The sequence below is a fragment of the Equus asinus genome, chromosome 24 (assembly GCF_041296235.1).
Source record: "Equus asinus isolate D_3611 breed Donkey chromosome 24, EquAss-T2T_v2, whole genome shotgun sequence".
Lineage (NCBI taxonomy): Eukaryota > Metazoa > Chordata > Mammalia > Perissodactyla > Equidae > Equus > Equus asinus.
The window spans coordinates 20,716,661-20,740,766 of NC_091813.1; the positions used below are offsets into that span (position 1 = coordinate 20,716,661).

The window sequence follows — 24,106 nt, forward strand, 5'->3', positions numbered from 1 at the left end:
GCTTCTCTCAGGTACTTTCTTTCCTCCCTCCCTCTCTCCCTTACTTTCCTCCCTCCTTCCTTCCTTCAAGAAGCACTTGATATACTACTTGCTACTTGAGCCTCCTATGGATACTCCAAAGAATTCATTTGCCCTGATCATCATGTGTGTATTTCCTCACTTATCCTAATAGTGGGCGTTCATTCACTTATCTATCCAAACATGGGTATTTACCTAGTGCTTCCTATGCAACTGCCCTTAATGAATGTTAGAAATGCATAGTCTCAGAGTTGAGGTAAAACTGAGTCTCTTCGGGGATTATGTTACCTGCCCAGGCTATAGGTGTTAAATCAGCAAACTCTTCATCATGGCGAGTCCTGGTTTGTCAGGCATCCCCCAAGACCTTTCCCCCATATTGCTGTCTTATGCCATCTCTTTAACGTAAAGCTGAATGGCATTGAAGTAGTTATTTGTGCATACTTTCCTTTTCAAATTGAGAAATTATGAAAATTGTGCCAATTAATAAATGTTCAAGTAAGTTAAAGTACAGACAGTCCTGTCTCAGACAGTTGTGGTTTTGAACCCCAAGCCTGCCATTAATGGTGGCATGGGGATGGAAATGTGCCTCCTGAGCCCCATTTCCCTTATCCATTGAAACAGGCTGCAGGCATCTCCTCAAAGTGTTGCTTTAAGAATAAAATGAGGTGATGTATTTTTAAAGAATAAATGTGGTGATCCATATAAACATCTAGTGGAGCATCTCACACACAATACAATACACTCAGAAACATGTCACTTACACACTGGGGTTCTACATTGTCTCACTTCAGAAGTCCTGTCACTTACACAGTGGGGTTCTACATTGTCTCACTTCAGAAGTCCAGAATTGGGAGCCAGGCTCCTTCAGTCCTCACTCTTTGTCAGGCTTTGTGTGTTGCCTTTTGTCCTCAGTATGTTTTCTGGTGGTTGCAAGATTACTGCCACTGCTTGAGGACAGGCCCCACAGAAAGACAAAAAGGAAGGAGATGCTAGGTGAGAGAAACATCCTCATGTGTCTTGGTCTTTTAGTCAGGGAGGGAATATTGTCACTGAGAGCCTCTCTGTGGGATCCCCTTGTGTCTCCTCTACCGGCAAGTGAAGCCAGGAGCTTGAATAGCTGGCATTTTCAGATGATCATGGAGGGAGGGGGATGACCAGTTGAGCAGAGGAGGGAAATGGATTTTGCTCAGCCACTTACAGTATTCGCCACATATGCTGAAATAAAATTAGATTTTATCTTTTTGATTTTCTGAGAGGAACTTTTAAATTAAAGTGTTCAAAGTGCTTCCCTCTCTCTTCCACATTTGTCTTAATGCCCACACATGCCTTATCTGAGCAGTGGAAAATTCAAGAGTAGGCTTACTGTGCACATGACATTATAGGAAATTAAGTACAAACACCGTGCTTTCTGATAGAGATACTGTTAAATTCAAGTATCCTCCTGAATGTTTTGTTTTGCTCCTTTGATAATATTTTATGGTTTCCTTTTCATTCATGCAAAGCTTATAATTCAAGAAGCATTCCCTAAACACTCATGTACAAGGCATGGTGATAAGCAACTTGAGGGAGACTCAGAGGGAAAAGAACACACCATTGTGCCCTCAAGAAGCTTACCATCTAGGGGAAAAAAGGAAAGGGGAGGCAAAATGGGCTGAGCCATGGTGTCATGCACAAAGAAGGTGAGAAGTTCCCGAGGGAAGGAAGTAAATCAAGTAAGGACTCAAATCTTGGCTCAGACATCCTCCTTATTCCTAGAATGCCAGGGTTCGTCAAAGGAAGATGAGGAACCAAGATGGTGCCCCCGTGGATCTGGAGTTGAAGAAGGTTTTCACAGAGCTTCAAGCCAAAGCTATCGACACTCAACAGAAAGTGAAGCTTGCAGACATAGAGATTGAACAGCTAAACAGAACGAAAAAGCATGCACATCTTACAGATACAGAGATTATGACTTTGGTAGATGAGACTAACATATATCAAGGTGTAGGAATAATGTTTATTCTTCAGTCCAAGGAGGTAATTCACAATCAGCTGTTAGAGAAACAGAAAATAGCAGAAGAAAAAAGTAAAGAATCGGAACAGAAAAAGTCCTACCAGCAGTGGAGCATGAAGGAAGCTGAGGACAACATCCGGGAGATGCTGCCGGCACAAAGGACCCAGTAGGAAGCTTTAGGGGAAGCTCTTTCTCCTAACGTCTCCCACTCCTGGCAAGGGCGGAGGGGTCTGTGTGAGGAAACGGCCTCTGCTCTTCCCTGATGGACTTTTTATCTGCATGGTCTGGTAACCCTATGTTTTGCACATCACTCTGAGCTCCTTTCAGATGCCAATCCTGTATTTTTTATCCTGGCTCTGCCTGCAACCCCTGCCCGGGACACTCCTCTCCTCTGAGGCTGAGTCATGAACTCCCAAGAGAGGGAAGATAGGAGCCAGAACAGACAGGGGGGCTCTACCGGAGCCTACTACTAGTCAAATACTGGTCAGACCAATAAAAGGCGCCTGTCCCACTCTGCTAAGTCTGCTTTTCTTGAGCTGATGGATGAGAACAGAGATGCAGAAGCTGTATCCATGTGCCAGAGAGCTCCTCCCTGTGCCTTCTGGGGCTGTGGCCCTGCTCTGCCTGTGTTGAAGCCTTCCCCTCTTTTTTCCTTTTCTGTTCCTCTGAGTAAACCCTTCAACTTCTGACCCTCCGTGTAGTATGCAGATAAGAAGAAAGGAGACCAGGGCATAGCTGAATTTAAGTAAGCAGAACAGTGGTTCCTCGGTGGCAGTCTGCCTAAACATTCCTTTCCCGCTTCCTCCCAAACACTCCAAAAGAAAATTCAGTAATAAACCAGGAGCACCTCCAAAAAGAAAAAATATGAAGATAGTGGCAATGGCTTACATACTGTTTCCTCAATTCCGTTCTCTGCCATCGACCCAGCTCCTTAGCCAATTATGGTCGATATAAATGCAGCATAAGAATGGTCATGCCATTGAAGCATTTTGTGGACTAAAAAATAGTTACACTTTCAAGATCTTTCCCATTATGTTGTATGGAACTTGAAGGTAAGAGAAGCGTTTTATTTACCTTCCTGTTTGTTCTGACACATGATAGGTGCTATTGTGTTACATGAGGAGTAAAAGAATGGATCAAATCCCGTGGTCGCTGAATCAGATCTTGTTCGAAAATATTACTCATGTTTTAAAGGTTATGTTTCCAGGAGAATCCTGTAATACTTGAAATTGGAAGAAGAAAAAAAGAGATATGGAGGTTAGTAACTTAGTGGTTAAGACAATCAAAAACAATCCTTGGAACTGAGAGATGCGAAATCATAAATATCATCTCTTGATTTTTAAAATCTTAAACCTCCTGGTCCTCATCTCAGTCTACCAAGCTTTCTGCATGTTAGTTGGTGACTACTGTGCATAAGGACTCCTTTCGCAAACTGTATGATTTAAAGCTACTCCTGTTGCTCACTCAGAGTTTGCAGCTGATACAGAGCATAGTGTGGTAGTCAGAGTACTGGAGCTGACGTGTTCCACAAGTGAATAAATGTGTTTGATGTGTTTAAAAATTTTGAGGTGGAGGGAGTTAGTCAAAAATATTCTTGACCATGATATTGATTGAATTAACTTCCAAAAAATTTTAAAAAAATTGTTAAAGATGGCTTCTATTGAAAGTTGATCATCAACTTAATATAAAGCTTTCATGGAAAAGAAATGTCCTTTTAAAGGCTACTCAACATTTGTTTGCATTTATCCATGAAATTACGTACAACTTCTTTCCTGTACAACCCTTCAGGGGTGGAGCTAAGTCTCTTTACATTCAGAAGCTTGTGGGAATTAGCACTTTTGCATAGCTTCATGTCTTCAGGTCATTTTTAATAAAGTATGCTCGTGATTTTGAACTCTGTGGCACATTTAAGATGAGAAGCATAGTTTCAAGTTCTATAGAAAAATACTAGATTTTCAATATTGTTATCTTTTGGTAAGATTCCCAGTTTGGTCCTGCGGCATCAACAATGCAGTGCACAGTTCCCACAGTAGTCGAACATCAGTTTCTTTTCCTAGAATCTAGGTTATTTAGTCTTAAGTAAGACCATCTGTGAGACATCAGCTGTCTGGTTCACATGCGGCTCCATCAAGCCCAGCCCAGTTCCTCATTAGTCTTCTCTCAATTGAAAAAGAAATTTCTTCGGGAACAAACTCAGCCAGGGCTTCCTTGGTACACATGGAAAATCCCTGGCATGGAGCGGGTGCTCAGGAAATGGCTGATCTGCTAAGGAATGAGGCCAAAAAAGGATCAGAAATCAAGTCCTTAGGATAAGTTCAGAATCAGTGTTTCTTTAGATGGAAAAGTTTATATGAAAAATTTGTTGAATTATGTTTTCTAGGCGTTAACGTGCTTTTATAAACAAATCCATCACTAGAAACCTTCCAAATGAATCAAACCATTCCCATAAATAATCCTTGAAATTCATATGGGCTTAATAAATAATGGAAAAATTCACTTTAAGTTTTGCCAATTTCAAAATATCGTCAAAAAAGTTGCACAACTTCTGATCAGCACAAAACAATCTAGATATAACCACATGCAACAAGCTAAAAAGGTTATGTAAATGTAGGATAACTATTTAGAAATGATCATAATTATTTGTACATAGTCTACTCATAGCTTTTGTTTACACATCACAGATACTTTTCTGTGAAATATGGTTCATATATTTTGAATTTCTTTTTCTCTCATGTACAGTAGGCATAAAAATATTTGCTGTGGTACGTCTCATGGCCTTGTACTTTTAAAAACTGTTTTCAGATGTCAATCTGTGTAATGTGATAACTTACCATAAGGATTTTATGAAATGTTTTTCGTTCTTTCAGAAGACCAATGCAGATTTGTAAAAGAAATATTTGTTGAAAATACTACCCTCTGTGCAGGCTAAACGGCTATAAAAAAAAAGAGAGAGAGAGCGTGAGAAAGATAGCCTTAATCAATGTATTGCCTCTTCTGAAGATGATGAAATTCAACAAAAGAATATAATCCAAGCTTCAAAGTATGTTCAATGTCAATCTGGTCCAATCATTATCTACTATATAAATCTATATTATCTACTATATAAATCTCTGGAAAGTTATTTTCTGGGCTTTATATGAATATTACAGGAGACAGAGAACATATCACTTTATCCTATTTCAGATGACTATAATTTCAAAAAATTCTTTCTTGTAGCATGAGTCAAAAACTGCCTCTCTGAATCTGCTTATCATTGGTCACTTTTCTGTTCTCTAAACCATGCAGAATGAGTCTTCTTCCTAACATGACAGTCTTTCAAATGTCTTGATAAAGCTATTATATTTTTAATGGCTTCTCTTCTTCAGAATTAAACACATTTTCTTTTTGTCCTTCTTTTTCATTCTTCTCCTTCTCTCCCTCCTTCCCTCTGTTCTTTCCTTCCTTCCTTCTTTCTGTTTCTACTGTGTTTTCATCATAGATGGGGGATGGACATGATCCTCTTCCCCCAAGGAATCATGGTAAATGCTTTAATAGGTAGTTAAATGGACTGCTGTGAAATCCCCAAAAGTGAGGAAAAGTCAGGTCAGGCTTTGCAGAGGGGATGACAAGTTAGAGAATGACTGATAGGAAACCGGCCAAGTGGGACATGTCATCAGGGAGTGGTGTTCTAGGCAGAGAAAACAACATAGGCATGAACTTGGAGGAAACTTATATTGTTTCCTCATTTATATTTATATTATGAGGCCTCATTTATATTGTTGTTTTTATCCTGGTGGTTTCCTTTCTATCTGTGCCAATCTGGCTGCACTTTAGGACTTTTGATGTGTAGGTTTAAAAAAAAGGAATCCAGTGAGCACAGAAATAGTTGACCTTATTTCCACATGTATTTGAGTGTAATAAAGACACTGTACTAGGTTAGATTTTTAACAGTGTTGGTTGTTAGGAAGTGAGTTAGTACATCAGGGAGGGAGAACATATAGTGAAGGGTAAGCAGAAAATGAAGACCTTGCAAAAAAAGGGAGAGGGTAATGGTCATTAAAAGGATGAAAGGCACGGAAGAAAATGAATAAGATGACTTTTATATGGATGAACTTAACTAGTGTGATAACCATGGCTTCGAGTGTTTAGATAGAAATGTGGAAATTCCAATCGTTGTGAGATTTGTTATTTAAAAGTTGTTCTAAACTATTGCCTCTATGTAAAGGAAAAAAAAAGCCGCATTTCCCCCATGATTTCCTCACATTAAAAATCATTCACATTGGTACATTGCCCATCTTCATGGCCTGTGTCTTTTATCTTTTTCTAAATACTCTGTGATTACTTTACTTTATTTTTCTAGAACATACACATGTGACTATTCAATGGAATCAGTACTTTTTCAAAAATAACCAATCAGTCCATTCTTTGACACTTTTTATTTTTATAAAACCCTGAATTGTTGTACTATTGTGAGGCAAAATTCAGAGTGGAAATATGTTTTCTGTTAAGCAAGCAAAAATTCTTCCTCTCTTTTGGGCTATTTTCCTTAAAAATGTTGAAATATTTTCTGTAGTGATAAAAGTACATGAATGGGGACATGCTGTATGTTCTCAGCAGCTCTAATCTCATGCAAATTTGAATGAATGATGTAGCTCTTGGGGATACGCTGTTTGTGGTCCCATCTGACTCCAGTGCCCGTGATACCTACAACCTTCTCTCCAGGTACCCAATCCTGCCCTTCTTCAAGGTCCAGCCTTCTGGACCTTTTAGAAAAACTTTACCCTCAACTTTCAGTTCCCTTTTTAATTTTCTTGGCTCTTATTGCACTATCAAACTTTTTCCTTTTAATTTGATTAGTTTCTTTTCATTTGTTGGATCTGGGCTTGGGTACTACTACATTTGTGTGACTTAGTAAAAGACACACCCCCTCAGCAGACAAGTTGCAATGGGCACAGCCATGGACAGGCTAGTTAGAAGGAGGGGCTCTTTATCCCAGGGAAAGCTTTCAGTCCCTCCTTGCACTTTGGCTGGGTACTCACATGTTCAACTGCACAACTATGTATGACACGCCTGCTCATAAAAATCTAGCACTTATATAACTAGTAATAGACGCTCAAGCAATAGTTGCATTTATTTCAATCTTTATTGGAATTAGCAAGATCTTTTTTTAATCATAAAGAGAAAAATGCCATTAAGGTCTTATTTTTTTCTCCCAAAGTATAAGATCATCCTGACAACATAGTGTCTATATCTCTGGCCAATTAAGAGCAGGAAAGTGCAGGAGAGAGGAGGCAACAAGTAGATAATTTAGTGAGTAGGGCTGTCATTGAAATTGTGGTCACAATGGAATCAACTTCAAATGCTTAGACTCTTTTTTTGGCCCGAGCAGGTTATGGAGTAAGAGTCTTATTTTTTCAAAAGCTGTTCTCATGCTTGCACTAGCTTGTTTTTGTACATCTCATTTAATTTCATATGTTTTTTGGCTGCTGTGTCAAAGCTGTAACATTTCGCACAATGATGTGGTGCCAAAATGCGACTTTACACGTTGGTCACGTGGGGTGTGCTGTGTTTGCAGCAGCTGCGAGATCCTGTCGCAGACGCTGAAGAAAGACTGCATCCTTTGGCTGGATTTCCTAAACTCCTGGAATTTAAAATCTTAGCCAGTAGCCAGGGGCAAGTCATCCATGCTCATTATGGTACTCTTTCATATCCAGCTTTTTATGAACACCGCCTCCTTTCTTAAGTGCGTCAGTTCTCTCATTATGCCTTACGCAGGTCAGCATCCGCGAAAAGCATTGCAGGAAATCAGGTGCTGCTGCTCTGCTTCTTACCATCTGTCAAGCAGTTATTTTTAGTTCCCTCCTTCATTCATCACCATGACTGTGAGGGCAAAGGGTCTGCAAGTGTTGCCCGACTGTGCTTATACTACCAGCTGCTTTTGAATCAGCTTTTCCTTTTCTCACTTGAGACATCACGCTGGATTATGCATGGAAATTTATTTTAGTGGAGAAATTATTTAATAGATTGATGTTAGATGAACTAGTTTATCATGACTCTGGGGAATAGGCATGGACTGATAAATTTAAGTGTAGCTCTAAGAAATAAGAATAATTCAATTTACTTCGATTTCTTTCTTTGATCTGCCATTTCTGGGAATAGGGCAATTCCCCAGCAATTGCTCTCCTTTTTTGTGACAATCACTTGCAAAATGAGTAGTATTAGAAAATGTATGATGTGTAGTATCTGTTTTGAATAGGTGAAAATTATATGAGTATTTCCTGAGGACAGAATAAGTTGTATTTAGAGTTCAAAAGGGTAAACTATTTTATTATCCCTTAGTGCGATTCAGAACATTTTTTTTTTTTTGGTCTTTTTGTGAATTCATGGCATATTTATGGACATATACTCTGAATAAAGATGCTTGAGAATTAACAGAGAAGGGTGTCAGTTTGTGTGATCAGAACGATGATGGTCAAATCGTCACAAAGATGTATACTAGATCAGGCCACTTTCTTTTACTATTTCTGGACATGCATGGAATTTTCTAACCATCAGCATCACTGCCTTCACATAAACCCTTATTGATCATAATTCATAGCATTTTTCCCTGTACTGGTCATTGCTATAATTTGATATCCACATTAAAAATTCCTATGAGGTCTTATGTTTGAAATAAAATGATGAGCTTCAGGCTGTTATTTATATTTGGACTGATAAGTGCCACTTTATGGCAAAGCCCACTGCTGACAGTCTTTATTTGCAAGTGGTGAAACTTTTTTCCCCTAAAATTCATTCAATAAATTTGCTATCTTTTGGTGAGGCTGTATTTATGCCACATGGAGGCAGTGTGCACAATTAGCCCATATTTTGTCTACTGAAAGCACGTATTCCATTTACATCTTGATGAACATTTGGGATGTTCCCATTTTTGTCTACTATAAATAAAGCTTCCTTGAACATTTGAGTACAAGTCTTTGTGTGGACATACATCTTCAATTCTGTTGAGTAATCCCTGGGAAGACTATATAGTCCTAGCCTGGAGATGTATCAGAAGTTAATATTTAACGTTATTTTTAAAAATCTTATACATGGTTGTTGTGACTTTGTTAGATTAACATGTGTTAAGTAGAGCCCCAGGGTGTCAGATAGTAAGCTCAGTGCAACGAAAGACCACGAGGGAAGTGAAATAGAGAAATGTATTACTCACAAGTTCTGGAGGAGGTACACAGCACACCTGCAGGGGCTACGTGGGGAGATCAATGCAGGGTGCAGGCAGAGAGTGCACCAGGATCTGGGGCACATGCCTTTATTGGGGTCCCTGGGTGGAGTGCTTAGGGGTTCCTGGGCTAAGACCAGATTTGTCAATTCACACAAGAAAAGAGTAGGGATTTGTAAGCTTTTCGAGGGTCTTATCTAAGGACACACAAGGGGAAGGCCGTGGGAGGTGGGGGAGACTGTTTATCACAAGGGCCACTGGGGGAGTTACATCAGGAACTTGCATCTCTATGGGTGTTATCAAAGCCGTGAGATCAAGGGAGGGTCTAGTGTCAGTTCAAGGCCCCTGCAGGCTGCTTGGCCACACAAAGCAGATGCTGAGGCAGCAGCATCATGGAGCAGTTTACCTAAACTCTTGGCGGTGGTTTTCCAAAGTGGTCACACCGTTTTACATTCTGCTGGCAATTTAGGCGAGTTCTTATTTTTCCACACCCTTGTCAACACAAGTCAGTCTTTTTAACTTTTTGATAAGGGTGTGGTGGTATATCTTTGTGGTTTTAATTCACATTTCCCTGATAACAAATGATATGGAAAATCTTTTCATGTACATGCTTAACATTCATATATTTTCGTTTGTAAAATATCTGTGGAAATTTATCATTCAGTTCATTTTTTTCTTTTCTATTTTTTGTCTGAATAAGTTTTAAAGTCCTTATACTCTGGATACCAGAGCTTAAACACACACACCCACACACACGTATATATAATGCAAATGTTTTCTCCAAGTCTGGAGTTCATTTATTTTGAACAGGAGATTTTAATTTTGAAGAAGTCCAGTTTATGAATTTTTTTTTTATTGTTAGAACTTTTGGTGTCTTGTTTAAGAAGTCTCTGCCTCCCCACACATCACAAAGATGTTCTCCTATGGTTGTAGTTTTAGCTTTAGGACTGGGTGTATGATTGATTCCATGCTAGTTTTTGTGCATGGTGGCAGGTAGGGGTTGCCATTTATTTTTTTCCATATGGACAGATTACAAATTTTCCAGCACCATTTATTGAGAAAGCTACCCTCTCTCTTTAACTTACTTCCTTTATTGAAAATCAACTGATCACATGTGTTTTTACTTTGTGTTCTGTCTCATGGACCTTTCTATCTATCTTTATGTTAGTACCACACTGTCTTGATTTCTACAGGTTTATCAAGTATCATAAGTCTTCCAATTTTGTTATTTTTCAATACTGTTTGGGTGTTTTTGTACTGTCATATAAATGTTAAATTCAGCTTGTGAATTTTTGCAACAATACTTGCTAGGATTTTGTTTGAGATTGTTTGGAATCTATAGATCAATTTGGGGAAAATTGACATTTAATAATATAGACTCTTCCAATTCATAAACATAGTATATTACTTCATTTATTTAGGTTTTCTTTAATCACTTTCAACAGTATTTTATAGTTTTTGTAGACCTTCGCACAATTTTTATTGTCTATCTCTAAAATTTTTTCCCCCCAAGGAAGATTAGCCCTGTGCTAACATCTGCCACTAGTCCTTTTCTTTTTGCTGAGGAAGATTGGCCCTGAGCTAACATCTGAACCTGTCTTCCTCTACTTTATATGTGGGACGCCTGCCACAGCAGCAGTGCGTAGATCTGCACCCGGGATCCGAACCTGTGGACCCCTGGCTGCCGAAATAGAGTGTACAAACTTAACCGCTGTGCTGCTGGGTGGGCCCCTATCTCTAAGTAGTTTTGATGCTATTATAAAATAACAGTTTTTATTTTACTTTCCAATTGTTTACATATTTCTAGTATATAGAAAAAATAACTACTGTTTTGTATATTGAACTTGTATTCTGCTTAATAAATTCATTTGGTAGTATGAATAGTTTTCTGTTGTATATCCTTTAGAGGTTTTTATGTACATGATCATTTCCTATGCACATCAATAGTTTCACTTCTGTCTTTACAATATACATGTTATTATTTCTTTTTCTTGCAAGTAAGCCCTTCTTTGTAATGATGTGTCCTTTTCTGTACATTTCTGGATTTAATTTGCTAATATATTGCTAGGAATGTTTACATCTATGTTCATGACTGTCTGTCTCTCTCTCTTTTTGGTGTAATGTTTATGAAGTCTATCGTTTTCTTCTCTCATATCCTTGACCTGTCTTGATATCAGGGTAATGATACCTTATAAAATTATTCGGGAAGTGTTCCCTTCTCTATATTATGAAAGAGTTTTAGAGTCTTGGTGTTATTTATTTCTTAAATGTTTGATAGAACTCACTAGTGTAGAGACTGGGCCTGTAGTTTTCTTTGTTAGAAGGCTTTTAATTACAAATTGAATTTATTTAAAGATAAGTGAGTATTTCTAATATTCCATTTCTTCTTGTATCAGTTTTGATCATTTGTATCTTTCAAGGAATTTGCCCATTAAATAAAATTTATTGATAACCTTTCCTTAATACCCTTTTAATATTGGTGGGACCGGGATCAAAGTTCCAGTTTTCATTCCTGATATTAGCAATTTTTATAGCCTCTCCTTTTCATTCTCTCTCAGTCTAGGTATAGTTATGTCAATTATATTAATATTTTTAAAAAATCGGCTTTAGATTTTATCTCTTGTTTTTCTGTTTTCTATTTCATTGATTGTTGCTCTTTTCTTTTTGTTATCCATTATTTCTAATTACTTTGGTTTAATCTGCTTTCAGTTTTCTAGCTTTATAAATGAAAGCCTCAATCATTGATATTAGAACTTTCTACTTTTCCTATATAAGCTTTTATTGCTATAAATCCCCCCATTACGTATGGCTTTATCTCCAGCCAACAAAATTTTCAGCACAAGGTATTTTCTAATTTGCTCTATGATTTAATTTTTGATCCATGAGGTATTTGTAACGATGTTCCTTAATTTTCAAACATGTAGAGATTTTCTAGATAATTTTCTGTTACTGATTTCTAATCTAATTACTTGGTGGCCAAAGAATATCCTTTGTATAATTTTAATCCTTTCAGTCTTATTGAGCTTTGTTTTATGGCATATATTCCATCCTGGAGATTGTTAAAAAATGTGCATTCTGTTGTTCTTGGGGGAGAGAGTTATGTAAACATCAATTATGTCAAGATAATTGTTAATATCATTCAATTCTTTTATTCCTATCAATTTCTTTGTCTTCAGATTCTTAGAAGCATAAGTGCTGGTTTCCAATTATGTCTAATTTTTCTATTTATCCTTTTAGTTTTCTCAGTTCTTTCTTCATGTGCTTTGAAACTATTTTGAATTGCATCCACATTGAGAATTTTATATCTTTTTGATAAATTGATCTTTTTATTGTTATAAAAATTCATCTTTATATCTGATGATATTTCTTGATCTAAAATCTACTTTGTCTGATGTTGTTATAACCACATCAACTTTTATTGGATGATCATTTGCATGGTATATCTTTTCCCCTGCTTTTGCTTTTATATTTGGGGTGTTTCTGTTGTTTTTGTTTCTGCAGACAGCATATAGTTGCATTTTGCTTTTTTATTTGGTCTCAAAATTTTTTATCTTTCAATTGGAATGCTTAGACCACTTATATATTTATTCTTTTTAAATATTATTTTTAAAATTAGCATTTTGCATATTTTAGTGCTTTTATGGTGAACTGCTCTATAAATTTTAACACGTTTACAAATATGTATAGCCAACATCAAAGTCAGGCTACAGATGATTCTTTCAACTCCAAAAAAGCCCTCAAGCTGTCTCTTTTTAGTCACAACCTCCTTCTACCCCTAAATTGTGGCAACTACTATTCAGTGCTTTGTCACTATAGATTTGTATTTTTGAGAATGTTATGGATATAGATCATACAATCTGTAAACTTTGGAAACATTCGTCTGGCATTTATCCAAGTGGTTGTGTGTATCAATAATTCAATCTTTTTATTGCTCAGTAGTAATCAATGGAATTATGTTGATTTACCGCAATTTGTTTATTCATTCACTCTGGAGAACATTTGTTTTCCAGTTTTGGTGATTATGAATAGAATTGTTATAAATGTTCATGTACAGGTTTTTGTGTGAGCCTAATTTTTATCACTCTAGGGTATTTAACCTATATATTTATCCTACATATTTATGTAGGAGTGGGATGGCTGGTCACTTGGTAAGTGTATGTTCAAGTTTTTGAGAAACTTTCAAACTGATTTCCAGAATGACTGTATCGTTTTGCATCCCTTTGACAAGGTTTATATCAATTTCTTAGTTGGGAGGATTTGAAGGTTAAGTCAGTCTCTCTGACTTACACACACACACGCACACACAAATATATATGTTCGGCTTAAGTTAAACATATAATAGTAATTTCTACCATTGAGCATTAATTATGTGTCAGGAGCAATACTAGACACAGAGCCTCATTTAACATATATGTGAATCAAAAGTCCTGTGCTATGTGGCCTTGTTCAATTCTATTCATTGGAAGTCCTCGAGTATGGTAGATACAGTCTTAATTTAGAGAGAATAAAGTAGGGAGGAATAAATGTCAATAAAGTTTCTCCATGTTTCCTCTCACATACAAGTCCAGTTATAATATTCATTATAGGACCTGATGTCTAAGTCTTCTTTAATCCTCACAAGAACATTTGGAGCATATTATTAGCCCAGTTTTACAGATAAGGAAATTGAGCATCAGAGCAGTTGAAGGATGTGTCCAAGTACTTGTAGTTAGATAAAGGACAGGACTCAAATCTGTTTTACTCCAATTCTTCTGTATATATTCCCCTTTATATTGTGTGGTTTCATTCCCACTCAATTAATCTTTTTTTTTAATGCAAAATGTAGTGTTTGGGGCATACTTATGCCAAATCGTTATTTTTTGTTTATCTGAAACTTAGATTGCTAGGTACTTAGATGTTAGATTACTAGATTAATTAGCACTAGAATTACTTATTACATACATTGAGTAACGCCTGGAGGAAACAGTTAAATAGTTAAGATCAGTTGCATTAGTGTAATTTTCAAAAGGGTTAAACTAAGACTTTCATGCAACTATAAAATGAAATATTAATATAGTTAAATATAATATGTGTGCCAAATATTTTTATTCAACTTATTAACTAAAGAGGAAATTAGTAAGATGCTATGACCATTTCAAAAAGCATATGAGATACTAAATATTGTAATTTGGGAAAGAAAAGTTAGAATAAGATTGCTGAGTCAGATACAAAATTGCTTAATGTCCTACAGACAATAAATGTATCCATTTTTTTAAAAGTAATTTTATTGGGATTATAATGGTTTATAATATTGTGTAATTTCGGGTGTACATTATTGTTTACCAATTCCTGAATACACTTCATTGTGCTCACCTCCACTAGTCTAGTTTTTATCAATTACCATACATATATGCCCCTTTGTCCATTTCACCCATTCCCCCAACCCTTCCTCTCTGGTAACCACTAATCTGTTCTCTTTATCCAGGTATTTGTTATCTTCCACATATGAGTGAAATCATGCAATATTTGTCTTTCTCTGTCTGGCTTATTTCACGTAATATCACACCCTCCAGGTCCTTCCATGCTGTTGCAAATGGGAACATTTTGTCCTTTCTCATGGTTGAGTAGTATTCCATTGTCTAAATACCACATCTTCTTTATCCATTCATCTGTAGCAGAGCACTTGGGTTGTTTCCACATCCTGGCTATTGTGAATTGTGCTGCAGTGAACATAGGAGTGCATAAATCTCTTTGGATCCTTGATTTTAAGTTCTTTGGATAAATACCCAGTAGTGGGATAGCTGGATTGTATGGTATTTGTATTTTGGATTTTTTGAGAAATATCCATACTGTTTTCTGTAGTGGCTGCACCAGTTTGCACTCCCACCAGCAGTGTATGAGGGTTTCCTTTTCTCCACATCCTCTCCAACATTTGTTGTTTTTTGTCTTGGTAATTATAGCCATTCTGACCAGTGTATGGTAATATCTCATTGTAGTTTTGATTTGCATTTTCCTAATAATTAGTGGTGTTGAACATCATTTTATGCATCTCTTGGCCATCTGTATATTTTCCTTGGAAAAATGTCTGTTCATGTCCTCTGCCCATTTTTTGATCAGGTTGATTATTTTTTGTTTTTGTAGAGTTATATGAGTTCTTTATATATTTTGGAGATCAATCCCTTGTCTAATAAATGATTTGCAAATGTTTTCTCCCAGTTGGTGAGTTGTCTTTTTGTTTTGTTCATGGTTTCCTTTGCTTTGCAGAAGCTTTTTAGTCTGATGTAGTCCCGCTTGTTAACTTTTTCTTTTATTTCCCTTGCCCAAGTAGACATGGTATTCAAAAAGATGCTGCTAAGACCAGTGTCAAAGAGTACACTGCCTATATTTTCTTCTAGGAGTTTTATGGCTTCAGGTCTTACATTCAAGTCTTTAATCCATTTTGAGTTAATTTTTGTGTATGGTGCAAGATAATGGTCTACTTTCATTCTTTTGCATGTGGCCGTCCAGTTTTCCCAACACCATTTATTGAAGAGACTTTCCTTTCTCCATTGTATGTTCTTGGCTTCTTTGTCAAAATTAACTGTCCATAGATGTGTGGTTTTATTTCTGGGCTTTCAATTCTGATCCATTGATCTGTTTGTCTGTTTTTTGTGTCAGTACCATGCTGTTTTGATCTATAGTTTTGTAGTATGTTTTGAAGTCAGGGATCGTGATGCCTCCCACTTTGTTCTTTTTTTCAGGATTGCTTTGGCTATTTGGGGTCTTTTGTTGTTCCATACACATTTTAGGGTTCTTTGTTCTATTTCTGTGAAGAAAGTCATTGGGATTCTGATTGGGATTGTATTGAATCTGTATATTGCTTTGGGTAGTATGGACATTTTAACCATGTTTATTCTTCTGACCCATGAACATGGAATGTCTTTCCATTTCTTTATGTCTTCTTCAATTTCTTTCCATAATGTCTTATTGTTTTCAGTGCACAGGCCTTTTACCTCTTTGGCCAAGTTTGTTCCTAGTTATTTTATTATTTTTGTTGTGATTGTAAATGGGATTGTGTTCTTGATTTCTCTTCCTGCTAGTTTATTGTTACTGTATAGGAATACAACTGATTTTTTAAAATTGATTTTGTATGCTGAAAATTTGCTGTAGTTGATTATTTCTGATAGTTCTCTGATGCTTTCTTTAGGGTTTTATATATATAAAATCATGTCATCTGCAAATAGCAAAAGTTTCATTTCTTCCTTTCCATTTTGAATTCCTTTTATTTCTTTTTCTTGCCTAATTGCTCTGGCCAACACCTCCAGTCCTATGTTGAATAGGAGTGGTAAGAGTGGGTACCATTGTCTCATTCCTGTTCTCAGAGGGATGGCTTTCAATTTTTCATCATTAAGTATGATGTTGGCTGAGGGTTTGTCATATATGGCTATTATTATATTGAGGTACTTTCCTTCTATACCTATTTTATTGAGAGTTTTTATCATAAATGGATGTTGGCTTTTCAAATGCTTTCTCTGCATCTATTGAGATTATCATGTGATTTTTATTCCTCATTTTGTTAATGTTGTGTATCGCATTGATCCGTTTGTGGATATTGAACCATCCCTATGTCCCTGGAATAAACCCCACTTGGTCGTGGTGTATGATCCTTTTAACGTATTGCTGTATTTGGCTTGCCAATATTTTGTTGAGGATTTTTGCATCTAAGTTCATCAGTGATATTGGCCTGTAGTTTTCCTTCCTTGTGTTGTCTTTGTCTGGTTTTGGTATCCCGGTAATGTTGGCTTCATAGAATGTATTAGGAAGTGTTCTATCTTCCTTAATTTTTCAGAATAGTTTGAGAAGGATAGATACTAAATCTTCTTTGAATGTTTGGTAGAATTCTCCAGAGACACCATCCGGTCCTGGACTTTTGTTTTTGGGAGCTTTTTGATTGCTGTGTCAATCTCTGTACTTGTGATTGGTCAGTTCAGATTCTCTATTTCTTCTTGATTTAGTTTGGGAGGTTGTATGAGTCTAGGACTTCATCCATTTCTTCTTGGTTATTGAATATGTGGGCATATAGGTTTTCATAGTATTCTTTTATAATCCTTTGTATTTCTGCAGTATCTCCTCCTCTTTCATTTCTCATTTTATTTATTTGAGGCTTCTCTCTTTTTTGCTTGGTGAATCTGGCTAAGGGCTTGTCAATTTTTTTGATCTTCTCAAAGATCTAGCTCTTAGTTTCATTAATCCTGTATTTTTATCTCTATTTCTTTTATTTCTGCTCTAATTTCTATCATTTCCCTCCTTCTGCTGACTTTGGGCTTTGTTTGTTCTTCTTTTTCCAGCTCTGTTAGGTGCATTTTAAGATTACCTATTTGAGATTTTTTTTTGCTTGTTGAGGTGGGCCTTTATTGCTATGAATTTCTGTCTTATGACCACTTTTGCTGTATCCCATAAGAGTTGGTATGTTGTATTTTCATTTTCATTTGTCTCAAGGTATTTTTTAAATTTCCCCTTTGATTTCTTCAATGATCCAATGGTTGTTCAGTAGCATGTTGTTTACTATCCACATATTTCCACTTTCCCAGCTTTGTTTTTGTGGTTGATTTCTATCTTCATATCATTGTGGTCAGGAAAGATGGTTGGATGATTTCAATCTTCTTAAATTTATTGAGGCTTGCCTTGTTTCCCACCGTATGGTCTATCTTTGAGAATGATCCATGTGCACTTGAGAAGAATGTATATTCCACTGTTTTTGGATGGAATGTTCTCTATATATCTATTAAGTTCAGTTGATCAAGTTTTCATTTAAATCTACTATTTCCTTGTTGTCTTTTTGTCTGGATGATCTGTCCATTGATGTGAGTGGGATGTTGAGGTCCCCTACTATTATTGTATTGCTGTTAATCTCTCCCTTTAGGTCTGTTAATAATTTCTTTATGTACTTTGGTGCCCTTGTGTTAGGTGCATATATATTAATAGGTGTTATGTCCTCTTGGTGGAATGCCCCTTTTATCATTATATACTGCCCCTCTTTGTGTCATTGTCTTTTTAAACTTGAGGTATGCTTTGTCTGATAAAACTATGGCAACACCTGCTTTCTTTTGTTGGCTGTTAGCTTACAGTATTGTCTTCCATCCCTTCACTCTAAACCTATGTTTGTTTTTGGAGCTGAGGTGCGTTTCCTTGAGGCAGCATATTGTTGGGTCTTGTTTTTAAATCCATCAAGCTACTCTGTGTCTTTTGATTGGAGATTTCAGTACATTTACATTTAGAGAGATTATTGTCATATGAGGGCTTAGTACTGCCATTTTATCTCGTTTTCTGGTTGTTCTATGTTTCCATTGTTTCTCCTCCTTTGTATTTCTGACTACCATTTAATTTTGGTGGTTTTCTGAGGGGAATTTCTCAGTTTTATCTCTTTTTGTGAATTGTGGCTCTGCTCTGATTTTTTGTTTAGTGCTTACTGTGAGGATTGTATGAAAGATATTGGAGATAAGGTAGTCCATTTTCTTATAGCCTCTTATTTCTGTTAACCTAAGCAGGTTCCTTCCTTTTCCTCTCCCCTTCTGAGTCATTGCTGTTACAAATTGTTCTGTTTTTAATTTTGTGAGTTTGTGGCTAAGTTGAAGTGTTTGTCACTACTTTTGATGCTTTCTTTCCCTTTCTCTTTAAGTTGTAATTGATTCTGTGCCTCCCTATTCTGGTGGAGAGCTGCAGGTTTCTGATCATGTCTCTCTATTTGTCTCCTTGCTCAGAGCTTTGTAGACCTTTGCCTTTTTGTTGCTGGTGTGAGGGTATCTTTAATTATTTCTTGTAGGGGAAGTCTAGTGGCAATGAACTCGCTCAGCTTTTGTTTATCTGGGAAAGCTTTTATTTCTCCATCATATCTGAAAGAATGTTTTGCTGGATAGAGTATTCTTGGCTGAAAGTTTTGTCTTTCAGTATTTTGAATATATCATTCCATTCTCTCCTAGCCTGTAGGGTTTCTGCTGATAAATCCACTGAAAGTCTGATAGGGGTTCCTATATAGGTTATTTTCCTCTGCCATGCTGCTCCCAGTATTTTTTCTTTATAACTAACTTTTGCCATTTTTACTATTATATCTCTTGGAGAAGGTCTTTTAGCATTGATCAGGTTGGGCATTCTATTAGCTTCATTTGTTTCTAAATCTTGAACCATCCCCAGGTTTGAGAAGTTCTCAGCAATTGCTTTTTTGGACAAGCTCTCTGCTCTTTTCTCCCTCTGGAGAATCCTTCTGTTGCTATAATCCTTATGTTGCTTTTCTAATTGAGTTGGATATTTCTTAAAGAATTGCTTTGTTTTTTAAAAATATTAGTTCTGTCTCCTCCTCCACCTGTAGAATTTCTACATTTTTATCTTCAAGAAGAGTAATTCTTTCCTCAGTAAGATCAGTTCTGTTTCTTAATGATTCTAGATTATTTTTTACTTCATTAATTGTGTTTTTCACATCCAGAATTTCTGCTTGATTTTTTTTTTATAGTTTCAATCTCTTTGGTGAAGAGGTACATTTTATTCCTGAGCTCCTTGAATTGTCTTTCTGTATTTTCTTATAAGTCATGGAGTTTCCTTATGATGGCTATTTTGAATTCTCTGTCATTTATATTGTAAATTTATGTGTCTTCAGGGTTGGTTTCTGGATAATTGTCATTTTCCTTCTGGTCTGAATTGTAGCTGCAGTGTCTCATGGTGCTTGACGAGCTAATCTTTTGTTAGGGCATTTGTGGTATTCTTAAGGCACAGATTCTTCCTATTACCTCTAGGGAGAAGCAGGAGCAGAATTTCTGTCCCCACCCTGTCTGCTGGAGGCTGTGGGGATATTATGGGTGCTTGCCCCAGCCTGGGGTGTGTTCAGGTGCTTGTGTGGACTTTGTGGATGGGCCAGGCTTCCTTGCTTCACAGAGCTAGGGCCACTTTTTGGTGCCTCAGGGGTTCTATGAACTCTCCCTCCCAGCCAGGAAAGTGATCACCAGCAGGTTAAAAGCTGCTGCTCCCTCTTCCCACAGCCGCCCATCCATGTTCCTCTTGTGGTGCTCAGCAGCACTATGGGTGCTCAGGTGCGCAGGGCCTGGGCTGTGTTTGCCCTGGTGTGTGGATCTGTTGTAGTCTCTGCTTGAGGTCTGCAAGGCTGCTGTGCTTGGTGAGCAGGGCTTCCTTGCTGAGATCCAGGCTAGGGCTGCTCCTTGGCACTGCAGGTGCCCTATGGACTCACCCTCCCTGCCAGGATGGTGAACCCAAGTGAGCTCAAAGCTGCCACACCTTTTCCCACAGCCACCTGGACACCTTCCTTCTTTTGGAGCTCAACAGCCCTATGAATGCTTTCTTGGGCCTGGTAAATGTACCCTTTAGGGTTATCTTTTCCACTGGACCAAAAGTGATTACATTCTCTATAAGACAAAATTATACAAGTTATCATGTAACTTTACTAAGTCTTGGCTTTTATCATTGGCCTAAGGTGTTGCTTTTGGGGAATTGATCTAGATACAGGAAAGAGCATTAAAAATATTGTTTTTAGCCATGTACATTTATTCCTTTAATAAAAATAAAATAGAAAATAATTAAAAATATTTGTCTATTAAATAATATCAGCTAATATTATGCTTGATATGTGCTGAGCACTTTGCAAAATAGTTTGTATATATTATATAGTTTAATTTTACCACAATCTTATGAGATAGATACTATTTTCTACATTTTACTTATAAGGAAATTGAATTACACTGAAGTTAAGAAACTAGGCCAAGATTATAATTGCACTAAATGTCATTTGCCTAGTCTTTGATTTTAACTATGTACTAGGGTGATAAAATTCAGAGAATGAGGAAAAGGTGTCTATTTCAACATGTGAATAGAACAGATCAGGATATAGAAATTGTTATGGAATTTGAATAATTCTTCAGGAAAATAAGTAAAACTCCTTTCTGATTTGATATTATTTGTGTTTAGTATCTTCCAGGAGCAAAAACGGAGGCAGACAACATTTAAATGCTTCAGTACTCAAACAGTGTAACAGAGACCTTTCATTTGAATATCCTTATCTTTTCTCTTGCACAATTTTAGCCTGTAAGATCATTTCAGAAAATTAGCTCTTTACACATTAATAATAGTACATGATTATTAGCATCTTCAGTGAATGCCTTTCCTTATTTAACTACAGTTTTCTCTGCGTGATTACTAAGTCTATCAAACTATTTTGCTGTTCAGATTTCCTTTTCCAATTGCAACTTACATGATTGTCTTGAATATGGAATGTCTAGTGTTGCCAAATAGTTTTGCTTTTTACTACAATAGCTAGGGTATTAGTATAGTATGCTTACAAATATTTTATCTGTTTTGGAACAGAGTTAATATATTTTTAGTTTTGCTACTTAGAACACCATGCTAATGAAGTGAGTGCTTGCTGTTTCAGGGTATTTGTGTTTCTTCAAAGTTCATGTTAAACTATATATAATGTGCTTCTTAATGGCTGTTGCCTAGAGGACCAAGTCCTATCACTGCTGCATATGGAAAAGGAAACACTGGAGGAACAGTGCTAAAGAGGAGGAAAATGCTTTGGTCAATTTGGTTTTTTTTTGTGTGTGTATGTGAGTATCTACATCACCTAACCACCTTTAGCTGAAACCCACCCCACTCCATCACAGAGGATTCTGCTTTCCAGTTGCCATTTTCAGCAGTTTATTTCCTGTCTTTCATATCTCACAGGCCAATATCAGGGGTGGTGTCTTCCTTACTTCTTTTCACTGCTGCAAACCATAAGTTTGGCACCTGTCCATCTGCTGCTTTGGGCCTAGAACATTCTCCCTCCATGTTGGTGTGACCTTCTCACCTCCTGTAATTCTTCCTTACCAAGTGGAGACTTTTGCACCTGGTCTTCACCTTCTTCCTGATGCCTCCTGTCCTTTCAGCCATTTTAATAACCCTGGGGATGCAAACTCTAACACCCTGAATATTGTTTATTCCTTGACTTTTTCATTTACACTAATAATTTTCTCCATATGCTTTTCCATCCACTTCTATAGTCACATACTTTGTTTTCAATATGTCATGGCTTTTTTGTTCCTTAATTTCTCCATTAGTGCCTTATTTTGTGTTAAATAGATTTTCTCTACTGTACCTTTTTAATTTATTTGTCATTGTTTTACTATATTTTTGTTATTTTTCTTAATGGTTGTTCTGAGGATTACAATTAGCATCTTTCTTTATAACAATCTAGTTCATATTACTACCAAATTAATTTCAATAGTATACAAAACTTTGTTTCTATATAGCTTGCCCTCAACTTTTATGTTGTTATTGCTACAATTTGCATCTCTATACATTGTGTACCCATTAACTTCAAGTTAACATTATTGCTTTATGCAGTTCTCTTTTAAATCAGACAGAAAAAAAGAATTTACAAACAAAATATACATTTAGGAACTTTCCTAGTTTTCTTTATTACTTCATGTCTAGTTGAGTTACTGTCTAGTGTCCTTTCACTTCAGCCTGAAGGACTCCCTTTAGAATTTCTTGTAGGCTAACTGTACTCGTGATGACTTGTCTCAGTTTTCGTTTATCTGGGAATGTCTTAATTCCTCTTTCATTGTTGAAGGATAGTTTTGTTGGATATAGGAATTCTTGTGTGACAGAGTTTTCTTTCTTTCAGCACATTAAATATGTAACCCCGTTGCCTTTTAACCTCCATGGTTTCTGATGAGAAATAAGCTGTTAATCTTATTGGGGATCTCTGATATATAATGGGTCACTACTCTCTTGCTGCTTTCAAGATTCTCTCTTTGTCTTGGGTTTTCAACAGGTGGACTATAATGTGCTCTATGCAGATCTCTTTGAGTTTCTCCTACTTGGAATTTTTTGAGTATCTTGGATGTGTAGATAAACGTGTTTCATCAATTTTTGGAAGTTTTCAGTCATTATTTTTCTCAAAATATTCCTTCTGCCTTTTCTTTCTTCTCTTTCTAGGATTTCCATGAAGTGTATGCTCTCATACTTGATGGTGCCCCATAGGTGTCTTAGGCTTTACTCACTTTTTTAATTCTTTTTTCTTTCTGCTCCTCAGCTTGGATAATCTCAATTGGCTTATTTTAAAGTTCATTAATTCTTTCTTCCATATATTCAAATCTACTTTCAAGTCCCTCTAGTGATTTTTTTATTTCAGTTATTGTACTTTGCAGCTCCAAAATTTTCTAGTTTTTAAAAATAATTTCTATCTCTTTGTTGATGTTCTGTATTTGATAAGACATCATTTTCATACTTTCTTTAGTTCTGTAGACACAGTTTACTTTAGCATTCTGAGCATATTTAAAGTAGCTGATTTGTCTCTGCTTAGTATTGTCTGGGCTTCTTCAGGCAGTTTCTATTGATTTCCTTTTTTGTGTCCTGTGTATGGGCCATACCTTCTTGTTTCTTCGAATGCCTTGCAATTTTTGTTGTTGTTGTTTGAACCCAGACATTGTGAATATTATAAGGGGGCAACTCTGGAAATCAGATTTTCTCCTCTGCCCTGATTTACAGTTGTTGCTGCTTCTTGTAGTCATCTACTGTTTGGCAATTTTCTAAACTAACCTTGTAAATTCTGTGTTCTTTGTGGTGTGAGGCCCCTGAAGTCTCTTCTGAAGTTTCTGTTCTGTTAGCTAGTGCTTTTCCAGAGATTTCCTTAAATGCCTGCAGCCCAAAGTAAATAAACAAGCGAAAAATCTCCCAGTGTTTTCATTTTGGCTCTGTGTCGAGAAGTTCCTCCCCACCTTCAGTGCTTAGCCAGGCCATTTACAACTCTGCCCTAGCCTTCACTTCCAGCTGTCATAGAACCTCATGGTCAGCAGAAAGTGAGAACTTAGGGTTTTCTCACATCTTTCCTGACCCTACACACAGGCATGTATGTGGAATGCTATATTCCCAAGAAAAAGTTGGAGTTTTCAAAGACC

General features: G+C 36.7%; 1 pseudogene; it reads left to right on the forward strand.

Annotated features, from left to right (window-relative positions):
- The first annotated feature begins 1,797 nt into the window (after window positions 1-1,797).
- LOC106842943 (prefoldin subunit 1 pseudogene) lies at window positions 1,798-2,178 on the forward strand (annotated as a pseudogene).
- The last annotated feature ends 21,928 nt before the right edge of the window (window positions 2,179-24,106 follow it).